At 38.0% G+C, this 13,574-nt stretch overlaps 1 long non-coding RNA gene across 1 annotated transcript; it reads right to left on the minus strand.

Moving 5' to 3' along the window:
- Nucleotides 1–7,510: 7,510 nt before the first annotated feature.
- On the minus strand, nucleotides 7,511–11,258 carry LOC125255539. Its single transcript, XR_007181922.1, has 6 exons — nucleotides 11,149–11,258; nucleotides 10,805–10,881; nucleotides 10,116–10,192; nucleotides 9,514–9,597; nucleotides 9,166–9,246; nucleotides 7,511–7,745 (listed from the first exon to the last, which is right to left on the minus strand). It is a non-coding gene; the product is annotated as an uncharacterized LOC125255539 (long non-coding RNA).
- Nucleotides 11,259–13,574: the final 2,316 nt, after the last annotated feature.

Consider the following 13,574-nt stretch of genomic DNA (forward strand, 5'->3'; position numbering starts at 1 on the left):
TACCTAAAAAGAAAGAAATATCTCAATTCGATAATAAATTCGTAGGTCTGTGTTAAATAAGAGGCGATCTATCCGCTGGAATGTGTTGTTTCTGAATTTTATATTTGATATTTTAAGGAATAGAATACACTCCTGCATTTAAAAACTGCAACAGGAGTTGCAGTTTTTTTATGACGTTTTATTAATTCGTCCATTCTTTTTAGTTTTAATGATTTAGCTAAATTGTGCCTTAAAATGGGAGCGAAATTATTCAGTGACTCACGTTTTACTAAAATAAAGGATATAATTAATGAAACACGAAACCATTTCTTAATCAGTGTCCAAACAGATAGGCTATATTTTTCCTAAGTAGTTATCTGTCAAATAAAGGACAGGTAACGAATAACAAAGTATGTGCGTGTCAAAAATCCATGCTGTTTTATTAAAGGAGTTTAAAATATAAATAAAAAATGTATTTGTGATAAATATAGGCCTAATATGTGAGAAAATTAACATTTTGCATAAAGATAAATGTGCTTTGATGCATTGGTTGGATAACATGTGGTTAAAACGCCACTCAGCGGTCAAAAGCTGCAAATGCACTTGGCGGCGGCGGCGGTAGAAACACCGTTTTGGATGGCCACCTACTGTACCATCCACGAGCGCTGACTCAGCGTGCTGTTTCCCCAGACACGTGAGACAGTGATCGTGGCCGTCAGAGGAGGTCAGAAAACGAGCACATCCAGAAACACACGGACGAAAAGACATCTTGAAAAAGACGCTGATCACCCATGCTTGCTCTTTTAGTACACCTCACCAACCGAAGCACACAGGGATGAGTGCAGCACCGTCCTGTGGGCAGCGCGCAGTCACACCCACCGCTGAGCGTGCCTTCCCAACCAGCTGGAGAGATTCGAGCAGCCACCAGAGAGAAACAGGAAAAAGCAATTAAAATTGCTGTTGAAGGAACTTGTCCTTAGCAATTAAAATTGCTGTTTGCTCTCTCAGTTCAGGAAATTCACTCTTGAAGAGGTGAAAGGATGATCAGCCGATCGGCTCCGAAGCAAAAGTATGAATGAAGGTGAGTATGCCGGCCCTATTTATACCCGGATGCCGGGGGAGGGGCCTGACATGTAAATCTCACAGGCCAATTCCCATTGGCTTGTTTTGTATCCTTGGAGGTGATTGGGCTCCCAGGCAAGACCCCATTACGTCAGTATCGACGTAACGTCGAACGTGACTGACTGAATGGGAACATCATTAACACACCACAGGTCATTAAAACCCATCACATTATTTACCAAACTATAATATGCAAATTCTATTTTCAGTCTACCAGCTACTAATTTCATGAATTTCACTTGTAACACTTGATTTTTCCTGGTTTTCCATATTGCCAGTTTTGCAGTTCCTATTAAATAATTTAAAAGACACATCTTCCTTCTTTTTGAAAAATTTCACACCCCCTATAAAAACTTGTTCACCAAAAGCTTAAAACAATCTATAAAGAAAATTTTTAAAAACAAATGTTCCAAATTCTCTTCTTCTCCACAAAATCTACATCCCACCCCTACTGCTGGGTTCAGGTGTGCCACATGCTTATCCGTTGCAATTGCTCCATGAATACTTCTCCATTGTAGATCCACTGTTCTTTTCTCTACTGGAGGTTTATACAAAGTTCTCCATATATCTCTCACGAGAAATTCTGGTTTCAACAACCTGGCCACCTTGAGATCTTTTGTCCTCTGAGCGAAACTTGATGCAAAACTTTAACTGTAGTGTTATCTACGTCTTTCTTTGATGTATTTTCAAACAAGTCCAGCTGTGGAGTTTGAAAAGATAAAATTGAACCTGCCGATTCATCATCCTGTCTTTCAGAAACGACAGCAGCAACTCATATTTTTGGAAAATCCTGCTTATTTCTTATGTCTGGTGGAAATATTTGACCAATGTTCTTCCTATAACCACTTGGTAATGCATTAAGAATGTCTTCTACCCGCTTTTCCATCAAGCATGAGGACTTTAAACCTGTTACTTCTTTCAAGGTTTCCACTGATTCCCATCGGTCATCATTATATAAGTTGTCCAGGCTTCACAATGCCGTGTCTTTGTGAACATGCACACTTACAGATGACAAAAGTTTTGTCTAAAGCATAGGATTGAAAAACAACGGTTCCTCTCGTATCCAACTCCCAGATTCAACAATATCTCTTTCCACTTTAAAACAGTTTTCCAAGTGCAACATTGACCGATAAAAGGATGTAACCTCAGACAGGTTCACTTTATCCAGTTCCATTAAAAACAGATGTCTATCTAATTTAAGACCACCTGCTTTTTGTAAAATCATTTTCACAGTCTGAGTCCAAGCTAAGTCTTCATGATACAGGAATCTCTGTTCTACTTGTATTCTAAAAGCACAGATCTTCCACCATCCACCAGACCTTGACGTCCCTCATAAACAGGAAGGTAGAGTGCTGCTGCACGAATCCAGTGTTCTCCACTCCAAAAAATCTCCACAAATGTCCTCTGTATTTTGCAAATCAGTTCTTCAGGTGGTTCCATTACAATGAGTCTATGCCATAAAGTTGAGGCAGGTTATTGACAACCAGAACTCTTCCTCTGTACGACATTAGTGGTAATATCGATTTCCATTTAAGCAGTCGGGCAGAGACCTTTTCCAGCATTCCTCACAATTTTTATTCTGAAATTGTTTATTTTCAAAAAAAAAAAAAACACCTAGCATTTTAAGCTGTTGGGGATAAACAGTTTAGGACCCTTGAAACCAGATATGTCGAATGAAGACCCGGAGTCAAAGTTTAAAATAATTAATAAATTGAAGAAAAATTTACTGAAGAATAGTTTGCAGCTTCATCAGCAGAAGCCAGCTTCAAGTCCCACAAGGAGTTCGTAGGCCGCTCTGCGTACAATCACATTTCCACAACAATTATACTCTAACAGAGTCCACTAACTACGTCAATACTTCAGGTTGAATAATACTGATTGGCTAAGAGAAGATAGACAAATTTGGCAATTTTCCACACATGGACAGATAGTCAGAAGCGTATCTCCATTCGTCACGATGCTGACGAGAGGACCCTGGATTTATGTAACGGATGTCCTTTTGGACTCATGACATGGCGTCTGCTGGTCTAGCGGAGTGCCAGTTGTCCAGTACAAAGGACCTGCACAGAACACTTAGCGCACAGAACACAGATACGCATGATTCACAGCTTCTTCAAGGCTGAAGTTGATCTGAGCTCTGCTCTGAGCAGGAAACTTTCCCAAAACATACTGATAACATGTTCTTTTCTCTCAGTGAGGGGTACAGAGGAAAATAGACGCTTTAACATACGTTGAAGAAGTCATTCAAATAATTTAACAGAAATATAAATGTTGATTAATAACTTAAAAGATATATATTGAAGCGGCAGTGGATTCCAGAATCCATTCCTTCAGTCTCCCCTTAAAAGGCAGAAGTTTTAAACACTAAATCTGGTCTTAACAATTTAGGCCGCTTCAAAATTTTACACTGCTGACCTATGCTCCCCTGACAGGTTACAATTGTATAAAATAGACAATAGGTTTCCCCTTGAAGGACTTAACTAGAACAGAATATTCTACGGAGCACATAGTGCATTATTGACCTTCAGTCCTTACACATGGTTGTCTTTACATCAATCTTGGCTATTTGGTTTATCATCAAATTCCTTGACTACAAAACAAATACATATTTATTCTCTGGATGCCGGGCTAAACGAGTAATCACTGTTACTGCATTCCTGGCATGGGCCAGACCCTCAGTCACTACTCAGCAGGGGCGGATCTAGAAAATTATTTATAGGGTGGCAAAGGGGTGGCATGAGGTCTATGAGGGGCAAGGTTGCCACCCGTCCTGTGAAATACGGAATCGTCCCGTATTTACAGCCAAAATGACGCGTCCCGTATCAAATCAATACGGGACGCGATTTGTCCCGTATTTTACATAGGTCCACATTATGCAGCATCCCATGCAAATCACCCCACCCGCATTGTGTGAAGACACGTTCTATTCTGCCCCTGATTGGGTAATACCATACACTGTAAAAAAATACTCGCTGCCATCATGGTTTGATTGGTTTGTTTCAGGTTCACGGGCCGTGAATCACGGCCAATCAGAGTCAGAGGAGGGCGGGACGCCGCCTCGCCGGTTCTCTCCTGAAGTAGACAGTGTAATGTTTTTTTGTTTTTTATCACCTCAAGTTTTTGATTGATAACGTTAGATTTCATATGCTGCCTATTAAGAAATAATGTACATTAATGATGTTATGGTATGATTTGTTTATTAAGGTTAAGTTGTACAGTCAGACACATAAGCATTACTTTAATAAGAGATAAGAGAGATATATTTACAGTAATACTTAATCAAAATATAGTACCTATGTGAATAAAATAAACAACTATTTGTTATGCTTAACCGATTTAAATAATTGCATCATTCAATACTATAGAATTAACAATAGCTAGACAATATAAAAATGGAATAAATAAATACATAAATATATTTACTTACCAATAATAAAAATGTTGTTAAGTGTTTTACTTAAATAAGAAATGTTTGTAGATATTATATAATTTCCAGTTATTTAGGTGTGGTTTCACTGTTTGGATGGTGTTACTGCAAACAATGACAAATATTTTAGCCAAAATCTTGTTCACAACAAATGACAATTTACAATTTGTTTATGGAAGTTATGGATCTGTTAATTTAATAAGTTAATAAAATATGGTTCACATCTCACAAGTTCCTCCAAAAGCTTATTTTTTTGTGGTCTCAGTCACACTTTGTTGGCCTATGTTTATTATTGTCATAGCTGTGTATTCAATATGAACACTTAAGTTGTGATAGTGAGAGACTGAGTGCATCTGTTCACACTGATTTCAATAGCAGATATCTTATTATAATGTCCATTGGTATCAATCTTAATATTTTTATGAAAATATGTTTTAAGATATGATATACCACCACTGGCACGCCATCGGGACTGTGGTCATCGTGGCCCCAAGGAGTGAGGCCCCCACTGCGGCAGGCGTTCCTTATTTTTCTGTATTGAAGGTGGCAACCCTAATGAGGGGTGGCAACACCAAAACAAGCGCCCGTGCTTAGTTTTTGGAGATTTATGGCCTGACATACACAATTGTGTTCACAAACAATGCATTACCACAAAGTAGTCATCTTTATACTGTTTAAAATTTAAAAAAAAATAAGATTTTAATATCCATCATGGCACCAAGTAAAGACACGATATGGAAAACATCAACAGATTCTAAATGAGTCTGAGCTTGTATCACTAAAGGAGCTGAGCAGTTTTATTAATATTACACAGGCTACTTCGATAGTTTAAAGGTGCCCTAGAATGTTTTTTCACAAGATGTAATATAAGTCCTAGGTGTCCCCTGAATGTGTCTGTGAAGTTTCAGCTCAAAATACCCCATAGATTTTTTTTTATTAATTTTTTTAACTGCCTATTTTGGGGCATCATTAACTATGCACCAATTCAGAGTGCGCTGCCCCTTTAATTCACGTGCTCAATGCCCACTGAGCTCGCGACTGTAATACAGTGCAAAAAACAAAGTTCACACAGCTAATATGACCCTCAAATGGATCTTTACAAGATGTTCATCAGGCATGCTGCGTGCATGCATCAAATCATGTGAGTAAAGTATTTATTTGGATGTTTACATTTGATTCTGAATGAGTTTGAGGCTATGCTCCGTGGCTAATGCTAACATTACACACTGTTATTAAGAATGAAGTTGTGTTTATGAATTATAAAGACTGCAAGTGTTTAATAATGAAAATAACGACGGCTCTTGTCTCCGTGAATACAGTAAGAAACGATGGTAACTTTAACCACATTTAACAGTACATTAGCAACATGCTAATGAAACATTTAGAAAGACAATTTACAAACATCACTAAAAATATCATGATATCATGGATCATGTCAGTTATTATTGCTCCATCTGCCATTTTTCGCTGTTGTTCTTGCTTGCTTACCTAGTCTGATGATTCAGCTGTGCACAGATCCAGACGTTAATTCTGACTTTCCTTGTCTAATGGCTTGAACATGGGCTGGCATATGCAAATATTGGGGTCATACATATTAATGATCCCGACTGTTACGTAACAGTCTGTGTTATGTTGAGATTCGCTTTTAAACAAATGAGATTTGCATAAGAAGGAGGAAGCAATGGAGTTTGAAACTCAATGTATGTCTTTTCCACGTACTGAACTCTTGTTATTCAACTCTGCCGAGGTAAATTCAATTTTTGATTCTAGGGCACCTTTAAAGCACATGTTTTAGTGCAAGTTAAAGAGCAACAAAACAATTTTTGAGTTTCTGTTATTAACAAAGGTGGGAATGTCTGTGTGTGCTCACCCAGAACACCCTATCAACCATACTCTAGCAACACCCCAAAATCTCCTAGCAACAACCTAGCAACACTTTAGCACCCAGAACATCTATATTTAACTGGAAAAAGTTTTTACGTTTTTTTAAACAAGACTTTAAATTGGCTTTATGACAAGCCAACATAGATTTGTCTTTCAAACTTTTCAGTCTTGTTTTTCTTGATTGCTAATACCAATTCATGAAACAATTTAACATTTTCTCACAACTATAAACACAATCTCAAAATACACCAACTTGTACAAAACTCAAACTTCAAGGTCAAAATAAAATGTTCTAGTCAAAAACTTATTCTTGTGACAAATTCAAACTTTGGCAGCAGATGACACACAAAACATAACAAATACACAGACTACTGCACTACCCAGTGAACACTAGTGAGATCATATAACACATCCCGAATATGGCTCCCGCGGCTCCTCCTCCGGGCCGCCGGAGAGAGCCATCACCTGAATATTGATCATCTCCCATTCGGACTACGTTACCCATAGGCCCTCATTCCTGGGACTGATTGCACACACACCTGCACTGCATCACACTCACACTATTTAAGACACAGACACACACACACACACACAGACACACACATTCCTGTACATCTATCAAAGTGAGGACCACCATTTCTGCTGCAATTACTGGTACATCTATACTATTTTTCAACACTAGGTGTGTCTATGATTCAAGATTTTAGCTCAGCTTCTTGAAAAAACAAAAGGAAAGAACCAGCATTTTACCAGCAGAGTGAGGACATTTTCTAGGGGGCGCTATTGAGGCCATTTCTCACTTAATTATTTCAACTAACTTAAGTTTGCTTTTTTTGGCCATATTTTTGTTTTAGTGTGGACAGCTCAAAGTCCTTATTTAACTGAACTTCAGCTGAATAAGGACTTGCCTCATTATTTGATCATTATTTTCCTGTTTTCATGTTAAAGCTGCTTTAAAAAAATCTATATTGTATAAAGTGCTAGAGAAATAAAAGACCTGACAATTAATGCAAGTTTTAGTTTGAGTTTCATAAACAGTCTATGTAAACATGTTTAATTAATCAATGTATTTATTATAACATGAATTCATTACAACTTTAAAACATGATTTTTCTTGCAGCAGACTTTCTTTTGAGGGTTACAATTGTATTATGAACAAAATATTTCACATCTTTCCACGTTCTGTCCTTCAGTGCCTCTTCCTTTTCGAGGCACTTCATGCAGTCAATTTTTCCCGGAACCCTGCGCTCTGCCATGAACTTTCCCAATCGTTTATTTACCGCCCTTCTCTCTTCTTCTCGCCACGGTCTTTTCACGATTATCCTGGATGTTTCTACATAAGACAAAAAATACCATATAGATTGTGAGCTTAAAAACAGACACTAAAACATAGGTTTCTCAAACAGCTTTTGCTTAGTCACAGAAAGAACACTAATGTGGGGCTGCTTGATATGGTCAAAAAGTTATTCAATTCTCAAAGTAAAAAAAAAAAAAGACTTTGTCTTTAAAGAATCAAGAACTGCACTGTGAATCATGAGTTCAGTGTTGTATACTGTAGCGAATCATGAGATTAGTATTATTAGTCCCTTACTGAATAGTCAAATAATTGTCCCATATATCATTAGTTTTATCAAACATCAAAATAATTGCAGCTCTGTTAATTGCAGCTCTGTTGCTGAGTAATGACAGCAGGTATCCCCCTCTTTTTTAACCTTTTCCATATAATTAGAAAATATCTAATTTACTTATCAAAGATGCGGCAAAAAATGAATTCCTCTTCTCAAGAGATGTTTAAAGATTAGGTTAATAGAGCATTTTCTTGAGCACTTCAACAGGTGCCTTCCATGTGAGGGTGACAGTGGGTTTTAGAGGGACATTAATGTCAGAAAGCTCTTGGGTTTCATCAGAAAGATAGTAATTTGTGTTCTGAAGATAAACAAAAGTCTTATGGGTTTAGAACACCACAAGGGTGAGTTTTTTTGGTGAACTAACCCTTTAAAGGAACACTTTTTTTTTAAACAGGCTCTTTTTTCATCTCTCCTGGAGTTAAACATTTGTGAATCAAATCCATTCAGCTGATCTCAATCTGGGGATACCACTGTTAGCATAGCTTAGCATAGATCATTGAATCGGATTAGACCAGTAGCACCTCACTCAAAAATGAGTTTCTATATTTTTCCCCATTTAAAACTTGATTCTTCTGTATTTAATGATATTACGCAACGTGTGAAAATAGTCCCTGGCTAGTTAACTTCCATGGTTAGAGTTAGGATTGTGTAATATCACTGCACCTGCCGCTCCCATGGTTGCGGCTGCAAAATTCCTTGATTAAGCCGGAGTGAGAAAATAGCTCCTAGTCATATCAGCCTAGAAAATCACAACTTCTGATTTTCAGGTGGTCTTAGTACACAATTTAAATACAGAAGAATCAAGTTTTCAATAGGAAAAATATAGAAACTCATTTTTGAGTGAGGTGCTACTGGTCTAATCCGATTCAATGATCTATGCTAAGCTATGCTAACAGTGGTAACTTCAGATCCGAAGATCGGCTGAATGGATTTGAAAACGATAAAACAAATGTTTAACTTCAGGAGAGATGGAAAATGAGCCTATTGTTAAAAAAAAAAAAAAAGAAAAAAAAAGTGGAGTGTTCCTTAAGGATCACAATCGTCCACTGTTTTGTGCTCAGTCATGCATATATTTGGCTCTGGTAGACAGTAACAGAGTGCAGCAAACACTTTAAACGAACATACCCTTCAGTATGGTTGTCTGTTTTCCACTTTTCTTTCTCTTCAGTGAGGGCCTGTTGGTCTGGCTTGCTCTCTGACTCTGATCTGCAACAGAAAAGCATTCGCAGCCGTTACTGAGTGAATCCTCAGGTATTGTTGGATCTTCAACGCTCATGTGTACTGAAGGGTGTATTATAAATCCTTATCCTTACATTAAGTTACATTAAATATAAACTAGAGAAACATTAAAAGACCAATTTCACTTTAACACATACTTCATTAGTGAATGGCTGATTTATTAGGGTCCTATAACTAAAGGCAGGTTTTCTAAAAAGGATGATTTGCCTTGATGTAAAACACTATTCAACTCACCATCTACATCATCTACATCCGAGTACCCATCCTCACTGCTTTGGGCAGGTGTTTTTTGAGGGGAAAAGAGGTCCGAACGTTTCTCTGAAAAACAAAAAAAACGTGTTATCAGATCTTCTGCAGTGTAAACAGACATTCTGAAATCAATGACCACGTCTCGAAGTAAAGCTTAATTTTTTTAAGATGATCCGAGCCTCATTTTAACAAGTAAGCCTACAAACCCACTTATATAGCAATAAATGTAGAACGCTGTGCAATTTAAAAAACTGAATTCATGATTAACAAACAATTAGAGCGACAGCTCACCCAAAAATGTAAATTACAAAAATGTAAATATCTTTCTGGGGCTTGAAAGTCTATGGACAGGTCAGAAATCTCTTGGGTTTCATCAAAAATATGTTAATTTGTGATCTGAAGATAAATTAGAGTCTTAAGGGTTTAGAACAACCTGACATTTAGAAAAACACATACTTAAAGGGTTATTTCACCTAAAAATTTTAGTTCAAAGGATCACAATCGTCCACTGTTTTGTGCTCAGTCATGCATATATTTGGCTCTGGTAGACAGTAACAGAGTGCAGCAAACACTTTAAACGAACATACACTTATGGTTGTCTGTTTTCCACTTTTCTTTCTCTTCGGTGAGGGCCTGTTGGCCTGGCTTGCTCTCTGACTCTGATCTGCAACAGAAAAGCATTCGTAGCCGTTACTGAGTGAATCCTCAGGTATTGTTGGATCTTCAACGCTCATGTGTACTGAAGGGTGTATTATAAATCCTTATCCTTACATTAAGTTAGGGATGCACCGATACCGATATCTGGTATCGGCCTCGATACCACATTTTCTAAAGTACTCGTTAAAAGTCCCCCGATACCGGGGACCGATACCACGGTCTGAGAAATGTCTATGTTTGAGCGGCGTGTAAGGGGTTAATCAAAGGCGCCGAGTGCCTGCCCCCAGGCCCCGCCCGGCTGCAGCTCAGAGCGGGGAGAAGGCGAGGCGAGACAACATGTCAGCCGTGTGGAACTATTTCAAAGTGAATGAAGACAACAAAACAAAGGCGGACTGCAAATTGTGCTCAGCGAAATTGTCCAGAGGAGGCTCAAAAGGTTTAGGAGTCTTAAGGGTTTAGAACAACCTGACATTTAGAAAAACACATACTTAAAGGGTTATTTCACCTAAAAATTTTAGTTCAAAGGATCACAATCGTCCACTGTTTTGTGCTCAGTCATGCATATGTTTGGCTCTGGTAGACAGTAACAGAGTGCAGCAAACACTTTAAACGAACATACACTTATGGTTGTCTGTTTTCCACTTTTCTTTCTCTTCAGTGAGGGCCTGTTGGTCTGGCTTGCTCTCTGACTCTGATCTGCAACAGAAAAGCATTCGCAGCCGTTACTGAGTGAATCCTCAGGTATTGTTGGATCTTCAACGCTCATGTGTACTGAAGGGTGTATTATAAATCCTTATCCTTACATTAAGTTACATTAAATATAAACTAGAGAAACATTAAAAGACCAATTTCACTTTAACACATACTTCATTAGTGAATGGCTGATTTATTAGGGTCCTATAACTAAAGGCAGGTTTTCTAAAAAGGATGATTTGCCTTGATGTAAAACACTATTCAACTCACCATCTACATCATCTACATCCGAGTACCCATCCTCACTGCTTTGGGCAGGTGTTTTTTGAGGGGAAAAGAGGTCCGAACGTTTCTCTGAAAAACAAAAAAACCTGTTATCAGATCTTCTGCAGTGTAAACAGACATTCTGAAATCAATGACCACGTCTCCATTTTTTTAAGATGATCCGAGATTAAACAACCACAAATGTGTGAACACAACATCTTTTGATGGACTGCTAGATTCACTCGTTCAGTAATTTGATGAACATTACATGCACACATATGCCTTGTGGACAAAGTTATGAAAAAAATAGCGACAGGGGCTGTAAATAAGCTACTACTCAACCCCTTGTTTGCATTACATTTGTTGCACTGCTTTTCTGTATCTAACATTGCCTAAAGAGCCTAAGTCAGGCTCATCTTTTAACTAATGTTGTGAGTATTAAAAACATACTGTATGGTGCCTTGCTAAAAGTAGGGGTGGTCCGAATACCATATTTTGAGCTTTGAAGCTCTTGAAATTATCATTTTTATTATTTCATAACATACTGTACTGCCCAGATGCATGTAGTAATCGGCCCGAGCTCGGCTGCCCCGCGGCGCATGCGGCTCAGAATCAGCATTGGCGCGTGTTAACCGGGCCGATTGTGGCCCGCAGCTCGCTCTGGGACATGTATATTTGTTATGGCTGTAAAGCACCGGGCCGATTCCTGTTCACTGTAACTGGCCCAACTCTGGCTATAGAGATCTGTGCCACTTCTGGCAATGACTCGGCTTATGTTCACTCACAGATGGTTACATAAGCAATAATTAAAATTGTCTTAAAATTGACTTCGTTTCCTGGTAGTATTTAATATGAATTAACTAACGTTACACGTTTAATGTAGTGAATTTGTCAATAACAACATATCTGCGGTAAAACCTAATACAATAAAAGTGCCATATAAGAAAGAACATTCTCTAATTAGTGATGGCCGATTTCGAAACACGTGCTTCATGAAGCTCCGAAGCTTCATGAATCATTTGTTTCGAATCAGTGATTCGGAGCGTGTATCAAACTGCCAAAGTCACGTGATTTTAGTAAACGAGGCTTCATTACGTCATCACTGTTTCGAAACATTTCAAAACAGTTTGAAATTTCAGTGGTTCACCGGTAGAGGGCGATGATAAAGTTAACCCATAAATCATTCAGATTCACTCAGAACTGTTGAAAAAGTGTCTGTGGGTTTTACCTGATCTCTGATCAGTTTTATAAATTTGTAGATGTTTTAATTAGACATTAGAATAGTCAAAATAAATAATGGTAGTTATTCTCTTATTTGCCTGTTTAGCTTGAGCCATGGAACAGAGAAACAAGCCTTGAAAATTGATAAAAGAACACATATATATATATATACAGACACAATATATTTAATCTTATTAGATTATTAGTTATTTGCATTTGATTGGTTTTACTCTCAATAAAACATTTGCAATAGATTTGTAAAAGGTGTTTTTACTGCATGTTTAGTGTGAGTTTTGTTGCATTTACACTGTTCTGACCACTAGGTGTCACCGTGGAGTCGGGTGTCAGATTGTTTCGAAGCCTCGAAACATCACGGCACATTTGATTCAACTGCTTCAGTGTTTCACGAAGCCTCGCTCTGCCCATCACTATCTCTAATATGTATAATATCAAATCTATTTATAAGTAATGTAGCAATTCATTATTTTAAACGCGCTTCACTGCGCGCTCAGGTGATTCATTCATGTTCACGCGCGCGGAGGTGGGAGGAGTCTCGTAGCTGTGTGGGTTATATCCGCCATGTTTGAGTGGTTTGGAGCGGACGCGAGCAAAACAACCGATTATTTACCAAGAGATATTAATGTATGGAGTCATGTCGAGAAAACAGTTCTGGTAAGCATTGATGCACGCTTACATTTGTAGTATGTTTACTTAGCAGACGCTTATCAAGGAACTTACTAAAGTTAACTTCACGTGACTGCCGCGAATGCGGCTTTCTTGGCTTGTCTGCAAACTTTCGATATGCCACTACAGCTAATAAATGGATGAAATCTTTTTCATCTGTGATCTAAGCATTGTTGTGTGGATCTGGAGTGTTAACGCTGCACTAAACTTTGACGATCAACACTCCGATCTGCAAACAAAGAGCTGATCAAGGATGATGACGGTCCTGCATTCACGAGAAAGAGCAGGTTTGTCTGTTTGTTTTTAGTTTCCACGCTCATAGATTTATATAAATGCAATTGTAGTAAGCAAAAGTTGTTTTATTCCATGTTTCTTCAAGAAGGTGAGTGAAGAGGATGTTTATACTGTCATAGAAGATCATTGTTTTCAAATAACCTCAATTAACTAAATACATATGCTAGTTACATAAGCTAGTTTCACTTATTTTATTTTTGTTAATGAGAATGTGCTGCAATCCTATGCATTAG

The sequence above is a fragment of the Megalobrama amblycephala genome, linkage group LG20 (genome assembly GCF_018812025.1).
Source record: "Megalobrama amblycephala isolate DHTTF-2021 linkage group LG20, ASM1881202v1, whole genome shotgun sequence".
NCBI classification, from domain to species: domain Eukaryota; kingdom Metazoa; phylum Chordata; class Actinopteri; order Cypriniformes; family Xenocyprididae; genus Megalobrama; species Megalobrama amblycephala.